Source organism: Rhincodon typus, chromosome 1 (assembly GCF_021869965.1).
Source record: "Rhincodon typus isolate 14 chromosome 1, sRhiTyp1.1, whole genome shotgun sequence".
Lineage (NCBI taxonomy): Eukaryota > Metazoa > Chordata > Chondrichthyes > Orectolobiformes > Rhincodontidae > Rhincodon > Rhincodon typus.
Genome location: NC_063332.1, coordinates 135,423,532 through 135,439,457, shown reverse-complemented (window position 1 = coordinate 135,439,457; position 15,926 = coordinate 135,423,532). Strand labels below are relative to the sequence as shown.

General features: G+C 40.3%; 1 protein-coding gene across 1 annotated transcript in view; it reads right to left on the bottom strand.

Annotated features, from left to right (window-relative positions):
• LOC109911257 overlaps positions 1–15,926 on the bottom strand; it is a 115,802-nt gene that overhangs the window by 17,479 nt on the left and 82,397 nt on the right. The window lies entirely within an intron of this gene.

The following is a 15,926-nucleotide window of genomic DNA, read 5'->3' as shown; positions in this document are numbered from 1 at the left end:
CTCCTAATTTTTGAAAATGTCTGTCCAAGTGGTAGACATTTGGGGTGGCCAGCTGCATTCAAAGTCAGGCCAGGCCGTTCTGGACCAAGAATGCAGGATACCAGGTGCAGAAATGGGCAGGGCAGAAGGCACCAGCATTATCTTGAAGTTGATACAAGAAAGAATAAACCATGATAACAGCTTCAACCTCATCCCAACTATCTTGGCCCTTTATGGGGGCCCTGGTGTACAAAATGATCAGAGGTATAGATAGAGTAGACAGCCAGAGACTTTTTCCTAGGATGGAGGTAGCTTTTACGAGGGGACATAGTTTTAAAGTGAAAGGAGGTAGATATCGGGGAGACGTCAGAGGTAGGTTTTTTACTCAGAGAGTGGTTGGGGCGTGGAATGCATTGCCTGAGAGGGTAGTGGAGTCAGCCTCATTAGGGGCATTTAAGCGGCTATTAGATAGGCATATGGATGATAGTATAAGGTAGCGATGGAGGTTAGATAGACCTTAGGTTTAGGGTAAAACATCGTGGGCCGAAGGGCCTGCACTGTGCTGTACTGTTCTATGTTCTATGTTTATAGGCTCAATGATAATTTAATGCTGACTCATGCAATCCATGGCCCCCAGACACCATACTGTGTCCTTACACTTTGCATGCCAACTCACCTGCTACCGACCATGGACAGAGCTGAGTAACCATGAAGAGTTAAGATAAAATAATATTCTATTAAAGTTCCAAGTGTGTATTGCAGATTTCATGATTAAAAAACACTCTCATTCATAAGAAATATTATCAAATTCACATTCCTTCAACAACAAAATGCCTAATAAGAGCTAACATTTCATTTAAGTGTCCAATCCATTATAACAACAAACATTTGAATTTATTATCTCATTGGATTCCAAATGGGCTCAATGGTAGGAAGCAGACGGTGATGGTTGTAGGTTATTTCTCAGACCAGAGGCCTGTGACTAGTGATGTGACACAGGGGTTGGTGCTGGGACCTTTATTATTTGTTATTTACATAAATCATCTAGATGTGAATGTACAAGGCATGATTAGTACGTTTGTGGATGATACAAAATTAGGAGGTATCATTGATAGAGAAGAAGATTATCAAAAATTACAGAAGGATCTCAATCAGATGGGGAAGTGGGCTGAGGATTGGAAAATGCAATTCAATACAGATAAGTGTGTGGTGTTGCACTTTGGAAAGTCAAACTAAGGTTGAACTTATACAGTAAATGGTAAGGTCCTAAGTTTGCAGACGATACAAAGAGAGGTGGAGGGACAGGTAGTATTGAGGAGGTGGGGAGGCTGCAGAAGGATTTGGACAGGTTAGGAGAGTGGCCAAAGAAGTGGCAGATGGAGTACAACGTGGGAAAGTGTGAGGTCATGTACTTTGGTAAGAAGAATAAAAGCATGGACTATTTTCTAAATGGGGAGAAAATTCAGAAGTCTGAAGTGCAAAGAGACTTGAGAGTTCTAGTCCATGATTCTCTCAAGGTAAACTTGCAGTTGAGTCAGTAGCCAGGAAGGCAAATGCAATGTTGGCATTTATTTTGAGAGGACTTGAATATAAAAGCAGGGATGTACTACTGAGGCTTTACAAGGCTCTGGTCAGGCCACATCTGGAGTATTGTGTGCAGTTTTGGACCCCATATCTCAGGAAGGATATACTGGCTCTGGAGCGGGTTCAGAGGAGGTTCACGAGAATGGTACCAGGATTGGAAAACTTAACATATGAGGAACATTTGAGGACTCTGGGACTATACTCATTAGAGTTTAGAAGGATGAGGGGGTATCTAATTGAAACTTTCAGAATACTGAATGGCCTGGACAAAGTGGATGTTGGGAAAATGCTTCCATTGGTAGGAGAGACTAGGACACGAGGGGACAGCCTTAGAGTAAAGGGAAGACCTTTTAGAAGGAGATAAGGAGAAACTTCTTCAGGCAGAGAGTGGTAATCTATGGAATTCACTGCCACAGAAGGCTGTGGAGGCCAGGTCATTGAGTACATTTAAGACAGAGATAGATAGGTTCTTGATTATCAAGTGGATCAAGGGTTATGGGGAGAAAGTGGGAAAATGGGGTTGAGGAACTTATTAGCCATGATTGAATGGTGGAGCAGACTCGATGGGCCAAATGGTCTAATTTCTGCTCCTATGTCTTATGGTGTTATGGTCTTATGGAGTGTTGTGGAACCGAAAGACCTAGGAGTACTAGTACATAGTTTGTTGAAAGCAGTGTTACAGGTAAACAGGGTGGTGAAGAAGGCATTTAGCATGCTGGCCTTCATCGATTGAGGGGATAGTATTGGAGTAGTATAGTATTGGAGTTGGGACGTTATGTTACAGTTGTATAAGTCATTGGTGAGGCTGCACTTGGAGTATTGTGTACATTTTTGGTCACTCTGTTGTAGGAAATACACATATAAACTGGAACATGTGCAAAGAAGATTTGCGAGGATGTTGCCAAGACTAGTAGGCCTGAGTTATAAGGAGAGGTTGGCCAGCATAGGACTTAATTCCTTGGAATGTAGGAGAATGAAGGGTGACCTGATTGAGGTGTATAAAATAATGAGGGGCATAGATAGGATGAATGCATATAGACTTTTTCCTAGGGATGGGAAATTGAAAACTAGAGGGCAGAGGTTTAAGGTAAGAGGGGAAAGATGTAAGAAGGACCTGAGGGGCAATTTCTTCATGCAGAGAGAGGTGCGTATATGGAGTGGGCTGCCAGAGAAAGTGGTAAAGGCAGGTACAATAGCAACATTTAAAAAACATTTGGTTAGGTACATGGATGGGAAGGGTTTAGAGGAAATATGGACCAAGTACAGGCAATTGGAACTAGCTGAATGGACACCATGGTCAGCATGGACAGTTTGGGCCAAAGGGCCTGTTTCCATGCTGTATTACTCTATGACTCTAAAGTTTGAAATGGCCCATCCTTTACTGTCATAATGGATAACTGTAAAATCAGCCAAGCAGCTGTAATTCAGGAATAGAAACCCTTGTGTCAATCTCAATAGACGGAAACATAAATACCAAGCAATGATATTTTTCAAACACTCCAGTCACTATTTTTGAAGATGTAGAAGGTAGATCTTTTAACAGCATGATAGCTTTTGAGAGTTGCTATTGACACATTTATTAACAGTGCCAATGATCTTAACAGTTAATGTTTATGCAGATTTTACACACATTTATCATAAAAACCCTACAGTGTGGAAGCAGGCCATTCAGCCCATCAAGTCCACATTGACCCTTGGAAGAGCATCCCACCCAGACCCACCCCCCCCATACCCATAACTGTAACCTACATTTCCCATGGCTAATCCACCTAAGCCTGCACATCCCTGGACACTATGTGCAATTTAGTATAGCCAATCCACCAAATCTGCATGTCTTTGGACTGTGGGAGGAAACAGGAACACCCGAAGGAAATCTATGCAGACATGGGGAGAATGTGCAAACTCCATACAATCACCCAAGGCTGGAATTGAACCCAGGTCCCTGGCGCTGTGAGGCAGCAGTACTAACCACTGAGTGACCATACTGCTCCTACAATGCCTACATTAAACCATTCCAAAGGGCATCTTTCCTCATCAAAAAGACATCTGACCTCCTCAAAAAAGTGTTTCAGAAAAGTACTCAAAATGGTTCCTGCAGTAATTGTAATGAGGTCAGCCTAATGGAGCTCAGAGAATACATGTTCCCTGATTGGAGCTGTTAACCTAGTCAATCAGGGAGCCCTGGCTGACAGATACAAACAGGAGTGTCAGAGGTTGTGCTCACTGTGACAGCTGGTTCTGAGGAAGCTGGACCAGTGTTAAGTACTATGTATGTGTAAATAAAGGGTGACTTGGTAATGAGATACCGGCCTCTGTAGATTTATTTCGGTAGCAATGAGAGAAAAAAATGCTCCTGAAGAAATTCACTCACAATAGCTATCTTTCAGTTGGCTGAGCATTTCTGGTATCATATCGTTATTTGGGGAGCTTGACTCATTCGATCCTGCCATTGAAGACTGGGCCCAGTATGTGGAAAGAGTGCATTTTTTGGGCACATGACATTGGCACGGATCAATTGTAATGAGTAATTCTCCTGGCAGCTTTTGGACCTACAGCTTTTTTGGTTATTCGGAGCCTAATGTTCCCTGAGGCACCAGATACTAAAACCTTTCAAGAGTTGACTAATTTAGTGAAGGAATATTACAATCCGAAGCTTCCTCTAATTCTGGGATGCTATCGATTTTATCTGGCAGTTCGAAAACAGGGAATCGTGTCGTGATTTTTGACGAGATTAAGACGACTGACAAGGCATGTGACTTTGGTTTAACCGTTAATGAGATGCTGAGAAATCATTTGGTATGTGGGATTAATGAATTAACCATGTAAAAGCACCTTCTAGTGAAAGCTTGACTGGACTTCAAATAGGCACTACAATTGGTTTTGTCATGTGAAAATGCAGAAAGTGAAGTATTTGAGTTGCAGGGTATGCCAATAGAAATGGACATCCTTGACAGGCTGGCTGAGCTTGGGGGAGACTACTTGAATAAAGGCAATTGTATTGTCTTATTCAGGAGATATCTTGAACAGAGGGACCCTAGGTCAGCAGCACACAGTGAAACTCCAAAACAAAGCCAAATCTCAGCCAAATGGTTAAAATTTTCTTCAAGATCTGGGCTGGCAAGTCATTGTGGTTGCTGCCAGTATGTGGACTCAAGACAGCAAAAGAGTCCCACTAGGTCTGAATTGAGTAAGAGAATTCATTGGCTAATATCCACGAGAGTGCACGCCCTGGAAAGTCCACCTACATCTGTTTTGGGAAAGTTAAATTGCTTTGCAATGTCTATATCAGAACCAATCAAAATAAAAATGTGGTTAAATGGTTCTAATGGAGGTTGATACCAGGGCGGCTGTTTCAGTGATCGCAGAACCAGTCTTTGACAAAATTCACTCTAGACTCCAACCCTTAATTTTTGGTAACACCTTGGCTAGACTGAGAACCTATAGCAGGGAACCTTTACAGATTAAGTGTACAACTTTGGTTCCAAGCTTGTATTAGAAGCAGCTTGCTCAGTTACCATGATTGTAGTAAAAAGCTCAGGCCCAAGCCTGATTGGGGAAAAATGAGAACAGTTCACCTTGATTGGCTCAGCATTTTTCAATTAGAAAATGGCTGCCTGAGTGAAGCCCTAACTACATACCTAGGAGTTTTTCAGGAAGGTCTGGGGACTTCCAAAGGAGCTAAGGCTAACTTGCATGTTGACCAGGAAGCAATTTACCAATTCTGCAGTACTATTTGCCTAGCGTGCAGAAGTAGAGGCAGAAATCAGGAGGCTGGAAAGTGAAGGATACATCAAAACAGTATAGTTTGCAGAATGGGCAACACTGGTTGTACTGATTGTGAAGACCTGATGGGTCAGTTTGCCTTTGTGGGGATTTTAAACAAATGGTAAACCGTTTTTTGCAGCTGGATAGATATCCAATCCCTTGGACTTACACACAAAGCTGGAAGAAGGGCTGTCCTTTATGAAGCTGGACATGAGCCACGCTTGGTTGTAATTGTGTTTGGATGAGGATTTCCAGAAGTATGCTACAATTAACACCCCTAAGAATTTGTACCAATATATGAAACTGCCATTTTGGCGTATCATCAGCCTGTGTAATTTTTTAGCAGATGATGGAGAACATTTTACAAGCTACACTCCAGGTTGCCATTAATCTGGACAACATGTTAATAACAGAGAAGACTGATAACGACCACTTAGCGAACTTGGACATAGTCATTAGATGTTTGTCCAAGGTGGGCGTATGCCTTAGAAGGGAAAAATATGTGTTCCAGACACCCAAAATGGTCTACTTGGGCTACAGAGTCAACAAGACCGGATTACCCCTGTTGGAAGATAAAGTGAGGGTGATCAAAGGTGTTCCGCTCCCACACTTGTACCAGAGCTGAAGTCTATCCTTGGATTGGTGAATTATTATGGAAAGTTCACACGTAACATGCCCTCCATCCTGGAAACCTTACATCTGCTATTGAAAAAAGATCAGCCTTGGAAATGGTCTTGTATCCAAAATGTAGCCTTTTGGGAAGTGAAAAAGCAGCTATCATCGTCTGAGGTCTGGTCCTGACATGTGATGCCTCCCTGTACGGTATCAGGATAGTGTTGGTTCACAGATGGTCCAATGGAGAGGAATGCCCAATAGCATATTCTTCCCAGACTTTAGCTGTTGCCCGGATAGAGAAGGAAAATTTAGTAGTCAGCTTTGAAGTCGAGAAGTTCCACCAATACCTTTATGGATGTAAATTTGTAATAGTAACAGACCACAAACCCCTGCTCCGGCTTCTCAAAGAGGACAAGGCCATGCTGCCCATAGCTTCAGATCTCAGTGGTAGGCTCTTATTCTAAGTGCGTATAATTACAAGTGGGAACACTATCCGGGAAGCCAAGTAGCAAATGCAAAACCTTGAGCTCCCTCCCACTGGCAGATATACCATCAGTGGTGCCACCACTGGAAGAGTCCATTCTGGGGTTTTAAACTTTCTGGACACCCCTCCAGTCACTACGGACAATATCAGACTGTGGACATATAAAGATCTGGTCCTGGCAACTAAAACATCTGGTAGTGATGGGGGAAACAATAGGGACATCAGAAGCAGAATTGAAACCTTTCTGGAACCAGTGAGACCAGATCACCACAAAGGGTGTTTATTTTGTTTTGGTGAGCAAGAGTGATTGTCCCCAACAAAGGTCATCACCACAGACTGGCTGTATTCCACCAGGGTCATCCAACGTTCTCCAAAATAAAGATGTTGGTGAGAAGTTGCATCTGCTGGCCAGGATTGGATGCAAACATAGCCGCGTCGGTGGGATTGTGCCCAGAGTGCCAATGAGGACAAAAATTACCACCAACAACTTCCCCATATTTATGGGAATGGCCAGGTAAACCCTGGACTCAGTTAGACATCAACAATGCTGGCCCTTTCATGGGTTCAACCTTCTTAGTCATTGTGAATGCCTAATCATGGACGTGCATTGAGTTCATTCATCAAACACTGAGACGACGAAAGAAAAGCTGCAAGCATCTTTTGAAATACACAGATTCCCGGAAGTGTTGGTCACAGACAACAGACCAACATTTACCAGCAGGGAATTCGAGTATTTCTTAAAGTCGAATGGCATTCGGCATATAAGCCAGCTCCATACCATCCATCGTCCAGTTGTCTGGCAGAAAGAGCAGTCCAAACTTTGAAGGCAGGCTCAAAAAAACAGCCCACATCTTCACTTGATACCAAATTGTTCTGATTCCTATTTGATTAGTGGACCACCCCTCATGCAACTACGGGCATAGTTCCACCAGAGTAGCTAATGGGGAGAAGACTCTGCACCAAGTTAAATCTGATCTTCTTGAACCTGGGGGAGGTGGGGTTGGGTGAAACAGCATCAGGAATGCAAATGATAGATACAAGTCACCTCTAAGCAAAAGTGACAGTTTACTTTCAGGGGACAAAGTTTGATGCCGAAACCGTAGAAATAATCCTGCGTGGGTAAGAGGCATGGTTGACGCTAGGTCAGGTCCTGTGATGTACAAGGTTCAGGTAGGTTAGGTGGTCCTGAACAAGTACATGGACCACATGAAAGCTGCAAATTTGCAAGTGAGGCAGGTACAAAACATACCTGGCATCCCAGAACAGCCAGAAAGGATGTTGGAAGCTGTGGGTTCTCCCCCTCCTTCTAGTGTTGAAGAAACTTCAGAGTCTGAGACAGACATGGCGGATCTCGCAGCCTAGACGCCTGTATCACCTGAAGAACAGGATGAATTTCTTCTGAAATGCTCCGAGCGCGAGAGGCAGGCTATAGTCTGATACACATTACTTATATCCAAGGCTGAGTTGGAGGAACAGGACCCAGTGTAAAAACACTGCAGGAGAGGCTACAAGATAAAGAACAGGTCTGTGTCCTTGGACTTGGGAGGGAGAGGGATGTGGTGATTGTGGAGAGGTCAGCCAGGTGGACCTCATTGAATAGGTTAATCCTATCAGGGAGCCCTGACTGACAGATATGAAGAGGAGTATCAGAGGTTTTGCTGACATTGAGACCTGGCTGTGAGGAAGCCAAACCAGTGTCAGGTTCTATGCACATGTAAATAAAGGGTGACTTGATGACGGTATACCAGCCTCAGTGGACTTATTTCACTTCCCTACCTCCTGGGTATCCAAAGAAACACATAAAGTTCAGGCCTGCTCTCGTCAGGTTTACTCTGCATATTTTAGATTTCATTTTCCTGGGTTTGCAAAATCCTACGTCAGTGGAGCTACAGAAATGGCAAGTGTCTTTTTAGGGGCATCACATGTGATTTCTGGGATTGTCCACCATTTTAGTCCTGTTCTGGCCATTATTAGAAAAGTAAAACCAAAGTATATGCTGACTTTGTGCACCTTCCATTTATAAAAATACCTACTGCATTTAGGTTGTGTTTTACTCAACAATCTTTACTGCCCTCTAGTGACTTAAGTTCAATAATATCCCTTTGAATCTTACTCAACATCATAAGCTGTAATTTGGGTCAATAAAGAGATCATGTCACACAAGCCCACGTCTATTGCCAAATACTATAATTGTCAATCGGCTTTTCCTATGCAAAAATAATTTCAGAAGTTAAAAAATAATTTCAGAAGCTAAAAAATCTGGAGCAACTTGCAGAGACCATACAACAACATGTAATTGTATAGTACCATTAATCTAATAAAAAACCCCAAGGAATTTCCAGGAAGTATTCTAAAACAAATTATGACAACAAGCCAAAAAAGGAGCTATTAGAGTATTTGAACAGTGTCTTACAGGCAGAAAATGAGGTAGAGAGTGGAGAGCTTTATGGAGGGAATGCAATGGCTAGGGCCAAGACAGTTGAGGTACAGCAACTATTACACAGATTTCTACACATTGTAGGGATGAGACAGATTTCATATTAATGAGCAGCAGCCATGTGCTTCCAAACTCTGCAGGAACCTGTATCCTTACCTAATGTAAGATTACTCAGTACTAGGTAGAATTAATCAGTTACTTGGCAAGGGTCAAGAAACTTGAGTTAGAGACTTTTATATATCTATGTTATGGAAACGAAAGAAAACCAAAAGATATTTCGCTTCAGGTCTCTAGACATTTTAATAACCTGATGAAATGTCACCTATCTGCCCTTTACTTTGCAGCACTGAAAGGAGAGAAGAAGAAAGCAAAATGGTATGTCCTTTAGCATTTACAAAGAAATATATTAATTTTGCATATTATTAGAAGCCTCTTATGAGAATGTCAGTAGGGAGTAATTAGTGAAACAGCTTTCGTACATTATAAATAACTGTGGCACAATGATCCATAAAACTTTGTGCACCTAACCAATTTATATCTCTGGTCCTTGGAATGTATTATTGCTTTTTGTCTTATTATGCAACAATGCAACAATGTTATCAGTGGTGCTGTAAATGGGGCTGCATTCATGAACCAGATAGGAAGCATTGTTTAATCGACAAATAATCGTAAATTACTTTTGAGGAAAACACTAACCGAAGACGGATCTGCTGCCAGATTGTTCAGACATGAACATAAGCAGTGTCAGCCAAATCCGTGCATTAACATTTCATTCATTCTCCCTTTAGTTAGAAGTGGCCTACACAAATAACCAACTGTCAGCCTCGTAAGATCTCAGAAATTTCTGCATAGAATGATGTAATTTGTCCTATGATTCTGGAGAGATATCTGCTCAAAATTCACTTTCCAATCTGTTGTCCTGAAAGTTCAAGGTCGCAAAAGTCAGCCAGGATGCAACTTCTGGAAATCATTGCCACTAGTCCCAGATTTTCAGAGGAAAGGCTAGGTGCTGACTTACTGCTACACACTTAGCCTGGGTCCAAGAAAAGTCTTACTCCCTTACGTTATCCTAATCAAACAGTCTTGTGGAGTGCATGGCTCATACTGTTAAGTCCTTGATTGTTAAATGCCGGAAAACAAAGCTAGATTCTCAATTAATTTCATCAGCCAAACTTTAGTTTGACAGCTAATTTTAAAAGACTCTTTCAAGCCATTACATATCCAAGTTTCCATTTGTATATGTCAACATACTGGAAAACCAGAAGATGATTATAGATACGTTCTTTCAGCTGTGCCCTGTCTTATGCAAATAGGCTGGATGGCAAAGGATACACAGTGGAAAATGATGGTGGCAAATCCTAACAAAGAAATTATGGGTGGCTATTTCTAAAGATTAGGTTCGTATGTTCAGAATTTCTCTCAATAAACCTTACCCAACCTAGGAACAAAAATCGGGGCTAAAGCATGAACTCGATTCTAATGACTCATGATGATTACTGGATTAAGCTGTGTGTGTTGTTAATAAATACTCTGGATCTGTCGTGGTCGCATCCACCATCCATTTGTACCTTATGTTATGTCTAGATATTGGAGCATGAGATCGATATTGTGTTTTGTTTTATCTTTCTGAATTTGTGGAGCATAGTTTTTTTTGTTTAAAGAAACATTGAATCTTGGTGAATCAAGAAAGAATGCAAAAATTCCATTGCATTTGCAAATCAATTCACAGAATTTGAAGATACACTGCATAACAATTTGCTGAGGTTTGAAAGACATGAACACCAGCGATTCCAAGATGAGACATCCAAGGATCTCTTCCTTAATGGATAACCATAATCAAAGGTTAGCCTGATACCATACAAGAGGTCTAGGAAACTGTAACACCATTTTGGCCTTACCAAGATCAATAAGAATTATCCCAGCATATAATATTGAAGGGTAAACAAGTTCTAATACCTGAATCCCTCTGACCAGACATTCTACCACAACTATACCAGACTCATACGGACACTGAGCACGCTGGATATCTAACAGAAGAAGCTATATACAGTTCAAGGATCAGCAATGACACAAAGAAGATAGTGTGAATGTGTGAGGTGCGTCAAGCACGTTATCCTACCCTGCACAAGAAGCCATTGATATCTCATGAAACTCCATCACACTCATAGATTAGAACTGCTACAAAACCTATTTAATGTTTATAATGATTTTCTACCAGTAATTGACTAATTTTACAAGTTTCTGATGATAGTTTGACAATTACACAATGCAGCACATGTAGCTATGCCAATGCATTGTTTGGAACTTCAAAAGAAATTGGCTCTTATACTGATCCTCAGGATACACGCAAGCCATTTCAAGACATGCATCCAAAGTTGGGTGTTAATCATATTATGTCATTGCCACATGATCCTAATCAAATGGTCTTGTGTAGTGCATGGTTTGTACTGTTAAATCCTTTAGTACCAGGAAAGAAAGCTGGACTCTAGATACAACATCAAAGGGCAACAGCATTGAGTACCTTCACCAGCCAAACTTATGTTTGACCGAAAGAATCTTCAAAGCCATCACTCATCTAAATTTCTAACTATGTGACATGACATATGAAAATACAGGGGAGCATGAAAGGTATGCATGACTGAATTCCTAGACAGAGAATTGGCTTGTCTGGCAATAGGACAACAATTTTGAGTTCAATAGAGTGAATCCAGTTTCTAACTGATACAGCTAAGGCTTGTCGAGAGCTGAGATCATGTGATGTCATGACATCAAGCAGAGCAACATTATATAAAAGTCAATGTCAATCAGGGAGATATCCAAAGATCCAATACTCAGCAATTCTATTGGAAATAGAACATGTTCAAAAGTGAAATCTGAGCATAGCACCGTGGAAGATTATGGTGAAGACAGCCAGTGCAACATAATTGTGCAAGAAAGCAATATTCTCATGAATCAAGACCACTATGATAACAGAAATCAGTCGTTTTAGTAAACGAGGCACATAAACTTGTAAAGTTGTAAATTCACTCATGCAAGAAAGTTTACTGCAAAATTCTGCTAATTACATTTACTTATTATAAATATACTTTAGGGAAAAAGGAATTTTGTAATATGTCTTTAAATGTGTATGCCCATTATCTATATGCATTAGACAGGGTAAGAGGTTGTATATCATATGAGATAATAAGGTGTAGAGCTCGATGAACACAGCAGGCCAAGCAGCATCAGAGGAGCAGGAAAGCTGACGTTTTGGGCCTTGACCCTTCTTCAGAAAAAAAAAATCTACTATCCTAAAAAATTCTACTATCTCTGTATATCATATGACACTGAATTCAGTAAGACATACTAGTAACAGCTCTGTAGAAACTTGTCAATGCGAATATAATCTTTAAACAAAATAACTTATAACAGTCTCTCCCCCCTACCTGAGTGATTGGTGAGTTTGCTCTTCATCAAACATATGTGAAGGACTGTTAAACTATGTTCTGAGTTATTTTGTTGGAAGATTACAGTGGCATATATAAGGTAGAAAAACAACATAACAAATGTCATGATTAAAGAAGAAATTATTACGACAAGTTATTACGATTATCATTATTATGATTTTACCAAGGAATGATATAATTGAGGCGTTTATAGATGATTAAAGAGTTTGAAGATGTAGATAGGGGAAGGTAGAACAAGTTTGAGCTAAACTGTTCAGGAGCGATGTCAGGATTCACATCTTCACACAAAGGGTAGAGGAAGTCTGCAATGCTCGGTCCCAGAAAGCTTGTTTAAGATAGGACAATTGAAAATTTCAAAACTGAGTTTCACTAGATTTTTGTTTGGCAAAGAGTACTGAGTGTTAAAAATCAAAGAGGGTAGGTGGAATTAAGATACAGACCTAACTGAAAGCTGTAGGTATAGTTGACTATTCTATCATGTTGTGCTTATTCATTAACAATCTTCTCAATAATGCTCAGATCCACCTGAATTTCTCAGCTTCAGGCACCACCACTTGCAGGTAACTCTCATCATCTTAATTTGGAACTGTTTCACGATTCCTTTATTATAAGACATAACAGCAGAGTTAGGTCATTCAACCCATTGAGTCTGTTGCACCATCCAATAAAATCATGGCTGATCTGCTAATCCATGACTCCATTTTCTTACCTTTTCTCCATAATTCTAATAGAGTCATAGGATTTTACAGTGCAGAAGGAGGCCATTTGACTCATCGTGAACGTACCAGCTCTGAAAGCCAGTTAGACCCATCCCCCAGCCCTATCTTCACAGCACTTTAAATTAATCACTTTCAAACATACATCCAGCTCTCTTTTGAAACTTCCTATGGAATCCATCTCCACAACTGTCCCAGGCAGCACATTCAAAATCCTAACAACTCTCTGAGTAAATAAGCTTTTCCTCATGCCTGCCACCTGTGCCACATTTAAAAGGTCACTATGCACCTGGAAATGTACTGGCATTTCTAAGCTGCCATGTTTGGTGATGGATTTTCTGTCAGAAGATGCTGGAGAAGTGAAAGATGGAGCTGCACTTTTCCAAAAGGGATCTGGAGCTCTGTGTGGAGGGGTGCTGCAGAGGAGAGCCATCCTCTTCCCAGAGGACTGGTAGAGGAATCAGCAGCCCCAGATACTGGCAGCCTGGTCTGAGACTGTCACCTTCTTCAGTGCAGTCTTCAAGGTTTGAAGGAATGACCAGCGGTGCCTTAAGAAGGCCAAGGAGTTTGCTGGCCACAATCATGTTTCAAATAACCAGTTAAATAGTCAGTCATATGGTACGTACTTTGATAGTGTTTTATATTTGTTTCTGGAATGTGGTATAGATGGTTAACCCAGGATTTATTGCTCTTCATTAATTCCTCTGGAAAAGGTGACAGATGAGTTAAAATTCATATAAATTTTAGTGACTGGCATGGAGCTTTGCACAATGGGAAATTAGATTACATACATTAATACTGTTTTCTGTCCCCTTTAGTTTCTGATATACCCATCTGTTGAGTAAATATCTGAAGTCAATTATGCTAATTCTCAAAAAATGTGATCAATATAAATCCATATTGTTACTGTTAACTGAAGCAAAGACAGAATATATTTCTACGATCATGTGTCATAGAGTGACTTACTCTCATGACTGTTATACCTCCAGACATGAGAAAACAAAGTCACAAGGTTCATCAAAGGACGTAAATGAACTACCAGTCATATTCTATAGTCTATTGTGACAAGTGACCTGATGTGAAACATACAAGTGAATGTTACAGTCTGGTGTGTCAAAGAGACAAGGAGACAACCAGACTGTATTCTGTCAACTCAGATAAGATTCAGGCAAAAACACCACTAGGCCGTTGCCTCCCCTTTACTGTTTCAACGTAGAAGGGCTCAATTCATTGCACAAAAGACCCAAGAAATATTTTGTAAATAATTTCACCAGTATTTGTATCATTCCATGATTTCTTTAAATTTGTGCACCATTCCACCATTTCACCATGTCATTACCCCTTAATAGCTTACCATCGGTGACCACTACCACATCCCTTCCCCCTACTCCAACTGAAGTCAAAAGTAAGATTGATTTTGTCATTGGGATCAGCACTGTCACTTTAGAGAATGACAACTTTTGGTTGAATATGCAGTAGTCATAGAAACACATATACAAGTTTAACCATTTTAACAACAGCTGCAATATCAATTCTATATATCCTTGATCACATTGATCATAGCATTGATTATTTAATAGCACAAAAGCATTTGTTATTTGTATGTAACTCTCACACTGCTAAATCCTGAAATACAGAAAAATTGAGTAAGCCTTGAAACACTGAAGCTGTCTCTTTCTTGATATCGTTTTTTCGTAGTCAAGAATGGATGAGCTGTTGTACATATGACAGTTATAGCACTGACTAAGAGAAGTATTTTTTGTGACAATATCTATTCAACATTGATTGCTAGATAGATCTTTCAAAAAGTTGCTTTTGGATATAAATAAACAAGCACAAATTATTTGAAATGCCTACATAAATCAGCAATCATGGCATAAAGATACTATATTAGTGCAAGTAACTTTATACGAGTTAAATGTCAGTTATGTTCTTCCAGTTTTAATGTTCTTACAATTTAATCTCCAGTTGCATTTGAACATAGGAAGTGATCTGGAATGCAAATATAATCAGGTCAAAGAAACATTGTGGAGTCTGCCAGCATTTTTGTACAAAACGTCCAACATTGTTATTTATAATTGCAACACAATAAAATTTGGATTTAGTTCTTCCAATTGGTTTGATTAACAGCATAATTTATTAATTCTTGGGAAAGAGATATTTCAATGTGCAACTGATGACACAATTACTGCCCATTTGTTTTTAAGCAAGCTATTATAAACTGTCTGAGGACAGCACTATACACTATGGAAGATATACCAACTATTCCAGAACAAATCTTCAAGTTATCAATACTGTAGCTGCAGAAACACCGGGGTATCTGTTGTAACTGGAACAGTTACAGTACAAAGGGTATTTCAATTTCGGACAAAACTGTAAATAGGCAATATGAATTCAGACACCCATTATACATCTTTCCCAAATATTCTTTCAATGTCCATGTAAATCCATTTGTTTTATGAATGTAAGATCATATTTAATAAAAAATGTTCCATTCCAAATTAAGCCAGATCTCGAAGGTTGTAATCTCAGGATGACCCCCAGTACCATGGGCTAGGAATTACAGAAATAGGAGAATAGAGCAGAAAAATGCATGATTCAAGAGTTGGCGCAGGAGCGAGGGTTTTAGATTCCAGGATCCATGGGATTTTTCTGGGGAAAGTGAGATGTCTACAAGCAGGACAGTCTGCACTTCAAACAGAATGGGACTAACTTCCTTTTGGGAGGGTTGCTAGTGCTGTTGGGAAGAGTTTAAGCTAGTTCATCAGGGGCCACATTGTGTACATTCAATAGCAAAGCAGTACAACTTAGAAAAGGAGCCAAGTCGGTGTGAGTTTAGCCATGTGTTGTCTCAAGTGAGCAAGGCAAGGCTGGACGGCCTCTACTTTAATGCCAGGAGT